Source organism: Macaca fascicularis, chromosome 2 (assembly GCF_037993035.2).
Source record: "Macaca fascicularis isolate 582-1 chromosome 2, T2T-MFA8v1.1".
Lineage (NCBI taxonomy): Eukaryota > Metazoa > Chordata > Mammalia > Primates > Cercopithecidae > Macaca > Macaca fascicularis.
Window position 1 is genome coordinate 152,896,687 of NC_088376.1, and position 14,263 is coordinate 152,910,949.

At 47.6% G+C, this 14,263-nt stretch overlaps 1 long non-coding RNA gene across 1 annotated transcript in view; it reads left to right on the forward strand.

The window, feature by feature from the left end:
* LOC135969379 (uncharacterized) overlaps positions 1-10,800 on the forward strand; it is a 33,209-nt gene extending 22,409 nt beyond the window's left edge. Inside the window, exons 2-3 of the long non-coding RNA XR_010584602.2 lie at positions 9,881-9,976; positions 10,086-10,800. This is a non-coding gene — a long non-coding RNA (uncharacterized lncRNA). The remainder of the gene's footprint in view (positions 1-9,880; positions 9,977-10,085) is intronic.
* The last annotated feature ends 3,463 nt before the right edge of the window (positions 10,801-14,263 follow it).

The following is a 14,263-nucleotide window of genomic DNA, read 5'->3' on the forward strand; positions in this document are numbered from 1 at the left end:
TTTTAATTTCCTTGTTTCAACCCAGCCAAAGTTAGTTTTTTTTGGCATTTTTCTTCTTCTTGTTTGGCTAGTTCCATGCAATGTACACAGCAGAACTACTTTTCAAGCTTCAATATGCATATGGGTCACTTGGAGATTTGTTAAAATGCAGATTCTGACTCAGTAGGTCCGGGGTGTGGCCCAGGATTCTGCATTTCTAATAATCTTCCCAGTGGTGGCAGTGCTGGTCCCAGACCACACATTGTGTCAGGGGGAGCTGAGGTCAACTCCAGGCTGTGTGGCCTCAGGCAACCTACTCAGCATTTTTGTCCCAGTCCCTGAATTCCGGTTTCTAGGGGTCTCCTGTTGACCCCTGAACTGGATGAAGGGGACAGAGAGTCAGATGTGTAAGGCACTAATGTCTAAGCGCTGCTAAAATGTCCCTGGGAGAACCATGTGGGTTTGAAAGGATAGCTCTGAGAAGCTACTGAGGTAGGGGTGAGACCCTTGAGGAGGCTGTTCCACAGGGGGCTCCACAGAGGGTGGGCCCCAGTGACCTTTTTTTTTTTTGTTTTTTTTTGAGACAGAGTCTTGCTCTGTCGCCAGACTGGAGTGCAGTGGCGTGATTTCAGTTCACTGCAACCTCCGCCTCCTGGGTTCAAGCGATTCTCCCGTCTCAGCCTCCCGAGTAGCTGGGACTACAGGCACCCGCCACCTCGCCCAGCTAGTTTTTTTGGTATTTTTTAGTAGAGACGGGGTTTCACCGGGTTAGCCAGGATGGTCTCGATCTCCTGACCTCGTGATCCTCCCACCTCAGCCTCCCAAAGTGCTGGGATTATAGACTAATCCCACCGTGCCCGGCAGGTCTTGATCTCTTGACCTTGTAATCCGCCCACCTCAGCCTCCCAAAGTGCTGGGATTACAAGCATGAGCCACTGCATCTGACCGGCCCCAGCAACTTCTTTTTTTAAATTTAATTTAATTTATTTATTTATTGAAACTGAATCTTGCTCTGTCACCCAGGCTGGAGTGCAATGGCGTGATCTTGGCTCACTGCAACCTCTGCCTCCTGGATTCAAGCGATTCTACTGCCTCAGCCTCCTGAGTAGCTGGGACTACAGGTGCGTGCCACCATGCCAGCTAATTTTTTGTATTTTTAGTAGAGACGGGATTTCACTGTTAACCAGGATGGTCTCGATCTCCTGACTTCGTGATCTGCCCGCCTCGGCCTCCCAAAGTACTGGGATTACAAGCATGAGCCCCCGCGCCCTGCCGGCCTTAGTAACTTCTAAGAGAGTGGTGAGGTAACTGCAGGGCTGCCTTACAGAGATGGGCGTGGGGTGCAAGATTGGCAGCTGAGTGCAATTGTTCAGGCAGTGGAGCAGAGGCTGAAGCTGCCACTCACATCTTCCTCTCTCCTTCCTTAGACAACACCACTCCTCTTCCACATGAACGCTAAACACATATTTAATTAGATTTGGCTGTGTAGGTGGGCCAGATGATTAGCTTGTCCAGGTTACCTCAGACATCAGCTTGCCACGTGTTCACAGAATGCGTTCCCAGCTGAAATCCTGGGATATTAAGTCCTTAAGATGTCTGCTTGCAGGCAATGGGGAGATACTTTCTGCAGGAGACATTCATTAAGTCTCCACGGCCCCAGCAAGGTCTGACTCACCCTCTCTTCTGCTTACCACACACAGGCATCTGCCCTGCCCCGACTCCCACCCTCCCACCCACCGCCTCCAAACCTCCAACCCCCGCCCAAGCCTCCCACAGGAGAGAAGCCTCCTAGCCCAGCATTCAAGCTCCACGATCTGGCCCCTGCTCACACCTCTGCCTCATCTTCGGTACACCAGCCACACAGAAGCCCTCCCAGTTTCCACCTCCACGCCTTTGTGTGCGATTTCCTCTGCCTCAAATGCCCTTCCCTGCTTTGGTCACCAAAAAAACACTTCTATTCATCCCTCGAAGCCTAAAATCAGAGGCTCCCTTTCTCAGAAGGCTTCTCAGTTCCCTTCATGCAGTGCTAACCTCCTCCCCGTGCCTTCTTTGTGACTTGCACAGACCTTACAGAAGGCATGAACTCTTGGCAGCAAATGGCTTAGGGGGAAAAAAAGGAGGAGGAGGATTCACAGGCTCATGTAGTAGAAAAGTTCAGGTGTTAGACACAGGCTTCCGAGGCAGCTGAGGCAAAGGGTGAAACCATGCTGCTGGGCCCCTGCCTCTAGCTGTCTATTGATCTCGCCTTCCTCCGCTCTCAAGCAGCCCCCAGGAGCCCCTGCCTTTACCCTGCTTGCTTTAAGTTCAACAGAGAGCTTCCCTCTCCCAGTAGCCACACAAGGTCCCAGAATGGATTCTTATAGATCCAGCGTGGGTCACGTGCTGGTTCTTGAACCAATCACTCGGGCCAGGGGATCAACAGCTCTGATTGGCCCAGCCTGAGTCACATGGCCACCCATGCGGAGCCAGAAGGTCTGGAGTGGGCAGGGGCGGATTCTGGAGGGAAATGAGGGTCCCAGAACCAGAGGCCCTGTGGGGATCCCGCAGCCAAACCCCACAAGTGCCCACCACAGACATCTCTTAGCGCTGTTTTCACAGTGTACCATGATTTATGTCTCTCCTCCAGGTAGGTAGGGTACCAGCATTCTTCTAATTTATAACTCCAGAACATCATTCCAGCCCAGGGGAAGAGGAGTTACCAAAGGATCATTAAATTGTACTTTTTAGGCATTTACTTGCTATGTGACCTACATAGCAAGTAAACCAGAACAGAGTCTGACAAGGATTTTTGTGACATGTATATTAAGGTAATACTTCTTGACATCTTTAAAACCATAAATTGAGGTTTTGCTCAGTGTCCATGTTTGGACACAGGGTGAGTCCATGTGTCTCTCCTTGAATCCTCACGACAGAGGGGGAGGAGGACTTCCTCCTTGACAAGTGACAAAACTAAGCCCAGAGTCCTTAAGTAGCTTATCTGAGGTGACACTGCTGGTGAGCGGAATTGCTAGAGGTTCATCCCAGGCTGCTGCCTCAGAACCTGTGCACTCTCCACTGCCCCTGTGCAGAGAGGGTGGCATACCTGGACGTTCTGGTGGTTTGCTGAACGAGTTCTCAATTCAGTGGGGCAGGGAGGGGAGGATCTCAAAAGCACCTCTATGGTTTGTTGAAAATATTCCTCTGTCTTGGTTCAGGCTCCCTCAGAGGCAGACCCTGAGGCAGGGATGCAAGTGCAGGCATTTTCCTTGAGAGGGGAGGCAGGGTGCACTGCTAAGAGAGGGCCTAGTGACACAGGGAGGGGAAGACAGCTCACCAAGAGAGTTCAGGCGCCAGCCACCTCCATGGGCAACTGGAGCGGAATGCCATGGAGATGTGCTGAGAGCCAGGGAGGACCAGAGCTCACAGTGTTGTATCTGAGGGGAAAGGGAGCGGGCATGTTTATTCCCCACTATCTTCAGCCATTGGTCAGGGCTGCTCCCAGGGGCAGGAAGTTGCTGACCCGTCCAGCTACAAGAAGAAGGCCTCCGGCACTGCCAGATGGATAGGGCAGTGTGGCCTGAAGAGGCTGGGGCCTCCCGCAGAGCACAGACAGAGGCTGCCAGAAGCCTTTTCCTCCCAAGCTAGGAATCACTCTTCATAGAAAACAGGCCCAAATACTGAAATCAGGGCATCACAGACCCTTACTGCTAGCGCGTCTCAGGCACCTGGTCTGCAAAGCCTGGGGTGGCCCCTGGCAGATGTGGCTGGTTGGCCCCGTTCTTGCAGGATTGTTTCTTCTCTTTGCTTTTCCCTTCGCCCTTCTTGCTGTTTTCCTCAATTTTTATGACTATTGCACAAAGATGCTCATAAAGAATATACTGGGGGCTCAAAATGCAGCATCTGTCGTTCGGTAAACAACACAAGGTAATTACTTTCCATTTCTTCTAAGAAAATTATAAAATATCTCAGACACACACAGAGGAGAAACAGTAATGCAATGAATGAATACCCATGCACCTACCCCCAAGCCGAAGAACTAGGCCATTGCAAGCTGATTCCATCACTTCAGGAACCCCCAGCCCCCAAGAGAGCATGAGACACAGAGGCTGGAGCCTAAGGACTCTGCTCTGCCCCTCGCAGCTATGGGCCTTGCAGAGTTCACTGCTTTGAGCCTCAGTGTCCTTATCTATGAAATGGTAATGCTAGTACCTAACTCCAGGGGGAAAGTGAAGAAATCTGTGAACTGATAAAAAAGTTTAAGTAGCTGGTGCCTTTTCTTTAGGTCTCCCTGTGTCAGAGTCCCTCTGCAATGTGGCCTTGAAGCTATTCCCATTAAAGAGTCTGTTTCCCATCACTTGAATGCAAGCTGACTTCCTGATTTGACTCGGCCAGGGGAATGTGGCAGGGGTGACTGTGTGCCAGTTCTGAGCCCAGGCCTGACAGGAGCTTGTGTGCTTCCTCTCGCTCTCATGCCATGAGAACAAACCTGATCTAGGCTGGCTGTGGTGGCTCACACCTATAATCCCAGCAGTTTGGGAGTCCGAGACAGGCAGATCACTTGAGGCCAGGAGTTCAAGACCAGCCTGGCCAACATAGCAAAACTCCGTCTCAACTAAAAAATACAAAAATTCACCTGGGTGCGGTGGCTCACACCTGTAATCCCAGCACTTTGGGAGGCCGAGGTGGGCGGATCACGAGGTCAGGAGATTGAGACCATCCTGGCTAACACGGTGAAACCCCGTCTCTACTAAAATCACAAAAAATTAGCTGGGCGTGGTGGTGGGCGCCTGTAATCCCAGCTACTCAGGAGGCTGAGACAGGAGAATGGCGTGAACCCGGGAGGCAGAACTTGCAGTGAGCCGAGATCGCGACACTGCACTCCAGCCTGGAGGACAGAGTAAGACTCTGTCTCAAAAAAAAAAAAAGAAAAAAAGAAAAAATTCGCTGGGCCTGGTGGCACATGCTTGTAATCCCAGCTAGTTGGGAGGCTGAGACAGAGAATTGCTTAAACCCAGGAGGCAGAGGTGGCAGTGAGCTGAGATTGCATCACTGCATTCCAGCCTGGGTGACAGAGGGAGACTCTATCTCAAAAACAAACAAACAAACACCTGATCTAGCCTGTTGCAGGGCCAACATTTTCACTGAGTTTCCTGATAAACTCAAAAAGACCTCTCCATCTCTTTTCCTTTTTACATGGCTGCAATCTTTGCTGAGAAAGTTTCCACGACAATAGAGGTCTCAGCATAAACGGGCAACAGTAAGGCTGGCCACTTCTCAGTGACTGTCAACAAACACAGATACAAGGATACTCACATCCTTCCACCCCAGCAGGGATCCTGTGGGTGAACTCATCAGCGCCAGGGAGCGTGTCTGTTACAGCAGCAGTATTAATGTATTTGCTTACACAGGTATCCCCATTGCTTGCGGGGAGAAAAAGATGTGCATGAACTTCGTGTCAGTGAATGCTGCCTCCTGACACATTTTTCTTGTTACGTCTCTTTTCCCTGTCACAGTCATTTTTGGTCACATTTTTATCCTGTTACAGTAACATACAAATATCCTGACATTTCTTCAGAGATCTTTGGAAGTCCTATTTCCTCCTGACTGCCAAGAAAAAAAGGACAATGAGACTTTATATCTTAAGTCATCCTAAGTCACACCACCCCCGCCCATCAAGAACTACTTCAGAACAGAAACTTGTCAGTTAGCTACTGCTGTGTAACAAACACTACAAACTCAATGCTTAAAACAGTAAATGTTGCTTATAAGACTACAGATCTACAGATCAGCCGGGTGATTCCTCTGGTCTCAGCTGTGATCGCTCACATGTCTGAGGTGAGCTGAGAGTCAGGTAGGCAGCCCTGCCGATCTGTCCTGGGCTCTCTCCCTTGTTTGGGGGTCAGATGGCTGCTTCAGGCTGGTGCAGGATGTATGCCGGGACTCCTGGGCTCTCCTTCATGTGGTTCAGCACCCTCCAGCAGGCTACAGAGAGGATTCGTTCTCATGGCATGAGAGCGAGAGCAAGCATGTGAGCACTTTCAGGCCTGGGCTTAGAACTGGTGTAGAACTGCCACATTCTCCTGGCAAGTCAAGTCAGGAAGTCAGCTTGCATTCAAGTGACAGGGAAACAGACTCCCCTTTATATGGGAGGAGCTGCAAGGTCATATTGCAGAGAGATGCAGACACAGGGAGGCCATTAATACAATCAATCTTTTACAAAAGGGAAACATTCTGGAATGGTTGGCCTGTCTCATCTGCCACTACCCACAGCTAAGGCCTGTGGTCTTCAAACTGGCAAGGTTCAGTCTTGCTCTAGAGTGGAAGGGAGGAAGAAAAGAGGAAGGGACGATTGGGATGTGGGCAACCCTCTGTTCCCTCCCCGTCTACTTACACCTGAGGGGCAGGGGAGGATTTTCTGGAATACTGTGTGCTCCATGCATCCAACTTGGAGCTCCTAATACTTAATAAGTCCCCAAGATAGTCCTGTGAGTTGGCTTATTAGGGCATTACTATTACATAAACTAGCCACTAATTGTTAAATGTATTTACCCAAGTCTCTGAGCCACAAGATAAACACTCATGTTCTGGTGGTATCACTGCCTTGACAATCAGGCCCATTTAATCCAGAGCTCCTTGCAAGAACTGCACATTGAAGGGGTGCTCCTTGTGTGAATTTGGGGGACTCTATAAGACAGATTCCAAGGAGGCTGTCCTGCAGTCACACCACCCACCAGCCTGAACTTTAGAGCCTCCTCTATGCTAGCTGAGGCCTTGTGGCCTGGCTGGCCCCTCGACCACCCTCACTTCTCTCCCGTGTAATGGTCACTCATCTGCCTGCTCGAGAGAGACCACAGCCTTAAGAGTTAGATTTGGCTCAGGATCTGAGCTCCACCACTCTGCTGAGTTGGTCTGGGACATTTAAAAAATCTTCTCTGGAACTCCACTTCCTCATCCACAAAGTGGATGTCAGAAGATCAACATTGCTCTGGAAGTTTACTCAGAGTAAAAACCAAAGTCCTCACAAAGCTCTTAAAGGCAAAATAACCTGGCCTCTGTTCCCCCTCTGAACTCATCCTCTATTCACCTCCCCTCACTCATTTCCCTCCAGCAACATGGGCCTCCCCACTCTTCCAGGCACTCTGCTGCCTCGAGGCATTCACATATGCTGTTCCTTCTGCTGCAATGCTCTTCCCTCAGACATCATGCGGCTCCCTCCCTCCCCTCCTGCAGGTCTTTGCTGAAATTCACCTTCTCCCTATCTGCCAGGACTGTCTAAATGCAGCTGCCCTCCACAACACCCCCACCTTCCTTCCCTGCTTGGCTTTCTTCTTATTTCTCAACACAGTCTAACTTACTGTGCAGTTCATCAAATTCAGATGTCACCAGTAGCAAGATGAGCTATTAGTTTATGCACCATGAAGAAAGAAAAACATGCCAATTAAACGGCAGAACAAGACTAAGATACCATTGAATGTAGGACACACTCTGATTTCAGAAATGTTAAATGTCAGGGGGAAATCAGCATCATAGAATCGCTGAAGTCGGGTGTATTTTACTTATTTCTGTTGTTTATTTTCTGTTTCCCCACTAGAATGGCAGCTCCATGAGGGCAGGGTCTTTACCTGGTTTGCTCACTGCTCAGTGCCTAGGACAGTTCCTTGCATGTAGGAGGTACTTTTTAAATACTGTTGAGCATTGAAAGATTTATCTCCGCCCCCACAAGAAAGTCCAAGACCTGGGACTTCCTTAATACTGTCCAAATGGGCTATGTGAATATTCGACCCAAGATGGGGCAAGAACTTTCCTGGCACCAGAGCAGTAGCCAGCACACAGTAAATGCTCAATAAATATTCATTCATTGGATTAGTGATTGAATAGTCTGAGACGCTGTCTTGGATCCAAAACTTAAGACCGATGTAGGGCTGCTAGAGCACCTGAGAGCAAAGGGTTTGCCTCTGACGGGGCTGTGCTAGGGTCATTGCTACACATGGATGGTACCCCCAGGCCTGTGGGGCACACTGCTTTTGTGGTGGAACCTGGCCACCCTGGCTTCATGCTTCCATGCCTTGGTGGCTGGACCCAGTGGGAAAGAGGATGTGGACGATGTGTCACCATGGGACAATGTGAGCATGGCAGCTCCCAGGAGCTGTCAGGGGCTGGAGAGTGGTAACTTGTCCCATCTTCACATTCACAAGGGTCCTCACACATTCACTGGTGATGTTCCTGAGATGGGGGTTACATTTTATGTGAATTTGAGGCAGTGTTGTGTTAAAATATTAATGAAGTATCATTCTAAATACAAAATTGGAAATAATACAAATCTTCCTGCCCGCTATCTCCTGCTCCGCACACACACACTGAGCAGTGGCAGGAAATTCAGTTGTCCTGTAGCACTTTCATAGTGGGCAGGTTGGGTCTGTGGGTCCCATTGCACTGTTGCCACACGGTGGCGCCACACTGGTAGTAAGCAGAAGTGTCCGTGTTGGTCTTGAATTATGAATTTTGAGTTATGCAAGGTCTTCAGGAACACATCCCTCACATACACCTTCTTGTGCCTTGGGGTTATGTTGTTAAAAGTCTTCATTAATTCACTTGAACTGTTTAAAAATATGCCACTTTGTGACATTATTTCTCCATGATTTATGATATCAGGAGCCCTCCCAATATGAAAGTGGCCTGGTGCCTCTCGCCTCTGAGTCAACCCAGCACCCCTTCTTGATGGAGCCTTCTCTGTGAACCCCCTCCCTATGGGACAGTCACCATCTCCTGCCTCCACCCATCCCCATGAACTTCCCCACATACAGTCATGAATCAAATACTCCCAGCACCCAGCGTAGCAAGGTCTTATGCTGGGAACTGGACGTTGGAGATGAACCAGACAGGGCTTCCCAGCACCTAGGAGCCATGGGTGCCCAGGGGAAGCATCAAACAGGAGTCAGGGGAGGTCTCTTGGAGGACACGATGCCTGAACTGAGTCTTGACATTCTTTGGGTTGAGAGTATGGATGTGAACACAAAATTATCAATTACCCACCTAGGCGCTTGTCTCGTTTGCTAGACCACGATCTCCTTGAAGTAGGTAAACACATGGAATTTATCTGTTTTCCTGCCTTTCTGCTTAACATTGGAAATGGCCAAGTGAGTTAAGTATGGTAAAGGGCTTAGAACCATGCCTTATGTGTAGTAAAGATTATGTAAGTGCCAGCTGTTATTCTTGTTGTCACTGCTGCTATTGCTTTTATAATTAGCCAGAATCAATGTATATGGAATAACTCAGGAAATGAAAGAGTGAGGGATGTGGTGGAAAGAGCCTCAGACCAGAGATCAAAAGCTTGGACTTGAGTCCAGCTTTGCCCCTAGTTAGCTGAGATCCTCAGTTCAACTTCTATAAAGTGGGGATAATTAAACCATTCAGGCCCAGGTGTTATAATGGTTAGAGGAAATTACAAAGCACACGTATGAAGCAACAGGCGTATGGTAGATGCTCAGTGTGAATTCTGTTTACCTTTCTTGTCTTATGGTGCTGAGACACTTAGCACAGGACTGTGTGCATGTATGTACTCAATAAATATCTGTTAATGAATTGATAAGTAATATTCCCATTATTTAAAGAATATTTGTCATGGGACATGTTCACTGTCTCAGACAAACTCTTAGCCAGGAATGGGAAATATATGCTGTATGAACCTCTGCTCCCCACTCACTCACCCAAGGCAGACATTACTAATCAATGATGGCACTCTGTGTTAGTCAGGACTCTTTTTGTTGGAAATGACCAACCAGCTTGAGCAAAAGGGGGTTTGTTATATAGATAATGGAGTAACTCAGAAAACCAAAGAAGAAGCTGCAGGCAGCAGCGCAGCCCCTGGGCCCTCCTGGGAACCTCATGGACCCCTCTTTCCCCCTCTTCATTTCTCCTCTAGGTATCTGTATGTTTGCAAGCATTCTTTCAGGCAGGGCTCCTGGGGACAGCAGCTGGCAGCTCTGAAGTTACCTCCTTCCCAGTTCATGATTCAGAGGTAAGATGGACAGCACGTTTCCCTTCCCCATCCTGAAAACTTCAGGGGAGGCTTCTGATTGGCCTGCTGGGGTCATATATTCAGTGGAAGGGGGGCTCTTTGTTACTAGGACTGGCAGCCCAGAGAACCACATGAAGTCAGAGAGGAGCCATTTTCCAGAATAAAGGAGAAAGAGAAGCTGGAAAGACACCAGTGATGAAGGTTCACTCCTGACCACAGAGCTGGGATAGTGCCTCAGAATCCTTCTCAACACAGTGCCCAATCAGAATCAGCACTCAAGACAAAATCTACTTGAGATTTAGACCAAGCCTACATACAGGGAGGTTCATGGCATTGTATGAACCTGCAGAGGATTCTATTGGAAACTAGCTGAGCCTGGGTTTGAATCTGAGCTGTCAGGCCAGCAGGCAAGTCGCTGCACCTCTCCAAGCCTCAGTTTCCTCATCTGGTACAATGGGCTGAATGCTTGTGTTCCTCCACAAATTCATATGCTGAAATCCTAATCCCCAATGTGATGGCATTAGGAGGTGGGGCCCTTGGGAGGTGATTAGGTCATTAGGATAGAATCCTCACGGATGGGATTAGTGCCTTATAAAAATACATAACAGAGCTTACCTTTTTTCTTTGTTCTATGCCATGTGAGGACACAATAATAAGATGCCCATCTGCAAACCAGGAAGGAGGACCTCTCCAGACACTGAATCTGCTGCTGCCTTGATCTTGGACTTCCCAGCCTCCAGAACTGCAAAACATAAATGTGTGTTGTTTAAGCCAGCCAGTCTATGATAGTTTGTTACATCAGCTTGAGCTGGCTAAGACCTCTGGTAAGTGAGTATAATAATGCCAAACTCAGAGGTTCTGTAAGGGTAGATGAGACACTGTGTAAACTTCAGCACAATCCCTGGAAGATAGTCAACATTCAATAAATGTTACCACTTTTCTGAGTGTGGGTTCCCTTAGAAGCAGACTCTGAGACTAAGATTTCAATGCAAGTGGTTTAGTCGGTAGGTAATCCAGAAGCCAAGAAAAACACACAGGGAAGTGAGAGAGAGCAATGATGGTACTAATGAGCAAGTTACCACTGTGGGCAACTGAGGCTCAATCCTGCTGGAGACCTTTGAGTGGTGGTTCTGCAACCCCCATCCCACGAGGGGTGAGGGAGCTGGGGTATTTATGCACCAGCTGCCATTGATCACTAGTTGAGGGCTGCTCCTGGGCATTCACTCCCAGGCATTTCCAGCCTGCCCTTTGCTTGGGCTGAGCTTACTCCTGCAGGCAGAGAACCGCTGCAGGCAGAGTCACAGACTTCTTATTGTTTGCAATAAGAAGTCGCCAGCAGGAGGGCACTGACAGTGGCAGCATCACTTCAGATATTATCAAGGGAATCCATAAGTCTTACAGCACAGCACACACAGAGGGATGATCTTACCAAAGTGTTTCTTCTAGGGGAGCTGGAGTTAAATGGCATGGTCCTTCTTCAGTCCACAGATCCTGGTACCCTGTTTGTCCTCTGAGTTCCTGACCTCAGTTTTTACCTGCCACATGCAAGTTTTTTTCCTGGTACCAGAGTATGCCATTCTTCACCTCTGATCTAGGCAGAGCTCTAGCTCCCTGGAGAGCAGGAGCTTTCTTCACTGGGCAAGCTGGAGGCTGACTATTTCCCCAATACTGAGGCAAACCCAGAAGAGTGCTGACTTCTGGAGCGTCCATGCTGAGCTCTTGGAGGCCAAGTGCTAGGCATTCAACCAATGCATAAACAGGGCATTTGTACAACAAATAAGGTCAGTCATAGATCCCACACACCCCTTATATTCTTACCCAGCCATTCATTTCTGGGCTGCCTTCTTCTAACCAACCTTCATCCACATGAACTAGGTGCTGCCTGGCTTCTTCCAGATCCTCCCAGGACATCTAGTTTTTTTCTTTAATATAGTATGTATTTAGAGACACTTCATATAAAATAAAAGTCATGATTTTAAAGTGTAAACTTCAGTGGTTTTTCGTACATTCACTATGTTGTGCAGCCATTACCACTATCTAATTCCAGAACATTTCCATCCTCCCCAAAGAAATCCCATATCCTTCAGCAGTTAGTCCCAATTCTCCTCTCCCATTCCCTGCAAATCACCAATCTACTTTGTGTCTCTATGAATTTGTCTGTTCTGGATATTTTATATATGGAATCATATACCAAGTGGCCTTTTGTAACTGGCTTCTGTCACTTAGTGCAGTGTTTTCAAGGTTTATCCATTTTGTAGCATGACTGGCAAGGACTTCATTCATTTTTAACAATGAACAATATTGCATTGTATGAATATACCACACTTTCTTCATCCATTCACTCATCGATGGACACTTGGGTTGTTTCCACTCTTTGGCTATTGTGAATAATGCTCTATGAATATTCATCCACTGTACAAGATTTTGTGCAAATATGTTTTCAGTTTGCTGTGGTTTAAATGTGTCCCCAAAGGGTCATGTCTTGGAAACTTAATTTCCAATGCAACAGTGTTGGGAGATGGAACCTAATGGGAGGTGTTTAGGTTCTGAGGGCCCTGCCCTCATGAATGGATTAATATTGTTACTGTGGGAGTGGGTTAGTTTTTGCAGGAGTAGATTTGTTATAAAAGCGAGTTCAGCCCACTCTTGCCTTGTCTTGCTTTCTCTTGCCCATGTGTTGCCTTCCACTATGTTATGATGCAACAAGAAGGCCCTCACCAGATACAGGCGCCCAGTCTTGGACTTTCCAGCCTTCAGAACTGTGGGCCAAGTAAGTTTCTGTTCATTATAAATTACCCAGTCTGTGCTATTGTTATAGCAGCACAAAATGGACTAAGACACAGATCTCTAGACTATCTAGGTTGGAGTGGAATTGCTGGCTCATATAGTTATTCTATGTTTAACTGTTTGAAGAACTGCCACACTGTTTTCCAAAGTAACTCCACCATTTTACATTCCCACCAGCAATGTATGAGAGTTTCAATTTCTTCACATTATTGCCAATATTTATTCTCTGTTTTTGAGGTTTTTTCCATTCTAGCCATCCTAGTGGGTATGAAGTGATATCTCATTGTGGTTTTGATTTGCATTTCTCTGATGGTTAATGATGTTGAGTATCTTTTCACAGAGCATCTAGTTTTGATCACCACCCAACATGAAGGGAAACTCTTAGTCTTGGGCTTCAGTTTTTAGCATCTGTCAGACTCAAGCTTTGCCACTCCTTGGCCATAAGCAGTTCCCTTAATCTGCTCTCAAACCGAGCCCCGCCCTCAACTTCCTGGGAGCTTTGACCTTCTGGTCAAATCAATGCCTTCTCTTAGTCAGGATTCTTTTGGCTGAAAGTGTTAGAAACCCAACTCACACTGGTTTGAACACAAAAGGAGATTTATTGCCTTGAGCACCTAATAAATCCGAGGATAATAATAGCTTCAGGCATGCCTGGATGTAGGTACCCAATGGATGTCATCGGAAGCTTTCTCTTGCTCCCAGTCTGAGCTCTACTTTCTTTTAGGTCAGCTTTATTCTGTGATGGGCTCTTTCCTCTTGTGGTAAGAAGACTTTTGGAAGCCCCAGTCTCACCTCTTTGCAGTCAGCAACATCAGTGGAAAGAAGCCTTCTCTTGCTCAAAAGCTCCAGCTAAGGTCCCAGGATTGTCTCTAACTGGACTAACTTGAGTCATGTGCCCATCTTAAACTAATGACAGTGGTTATGGCAATGGAATTTGCTGAGTGGCTAGGCCTGGGTCAAATCTGCAACCTTAGAGCTAAATGTGGGGTCAACTCCTCCTAAACCATGTAATCTGAGAGTGAGAAAGTTATGGCTTCCCACAATAAATTGGGATGCTACTGCCAGAAGGGAGAATGGATACTGAACAGAGAGAAACTTCAGGTCTCCACTGGCCCTTTAGACCTGGCATCAAGGGCCTTGTCCCTATTTCTGTGTCCCAGCAAGATACTCACTGTCTTGTCTCATTCCATAATAATGCAATAGATTAATGTCTGGGAACCTGTCTCAGGTGAAGACGGTCAGAGAGAGTGAAAAGTTGGTCCTTCCAAGAGACCAGGGGAAGAATAAGCAGAAGCCATTACAAAACTCACACTTTTGCTTCTTGGTTTAGTTCATTTGGGCTGTGATAACAGAATACCTTAGATTGGGTGGCTTATAAGCAACAGAAATGTATTTCTCACAGTTTTGAAGGTTGGGAAGTCTAAGGTCAAGATGCCAGCAGAATTGGTGTTTGGTGAGGGCCCGCTTTCTGGTTCATAGATGGCACCTTCTAGCTATCGT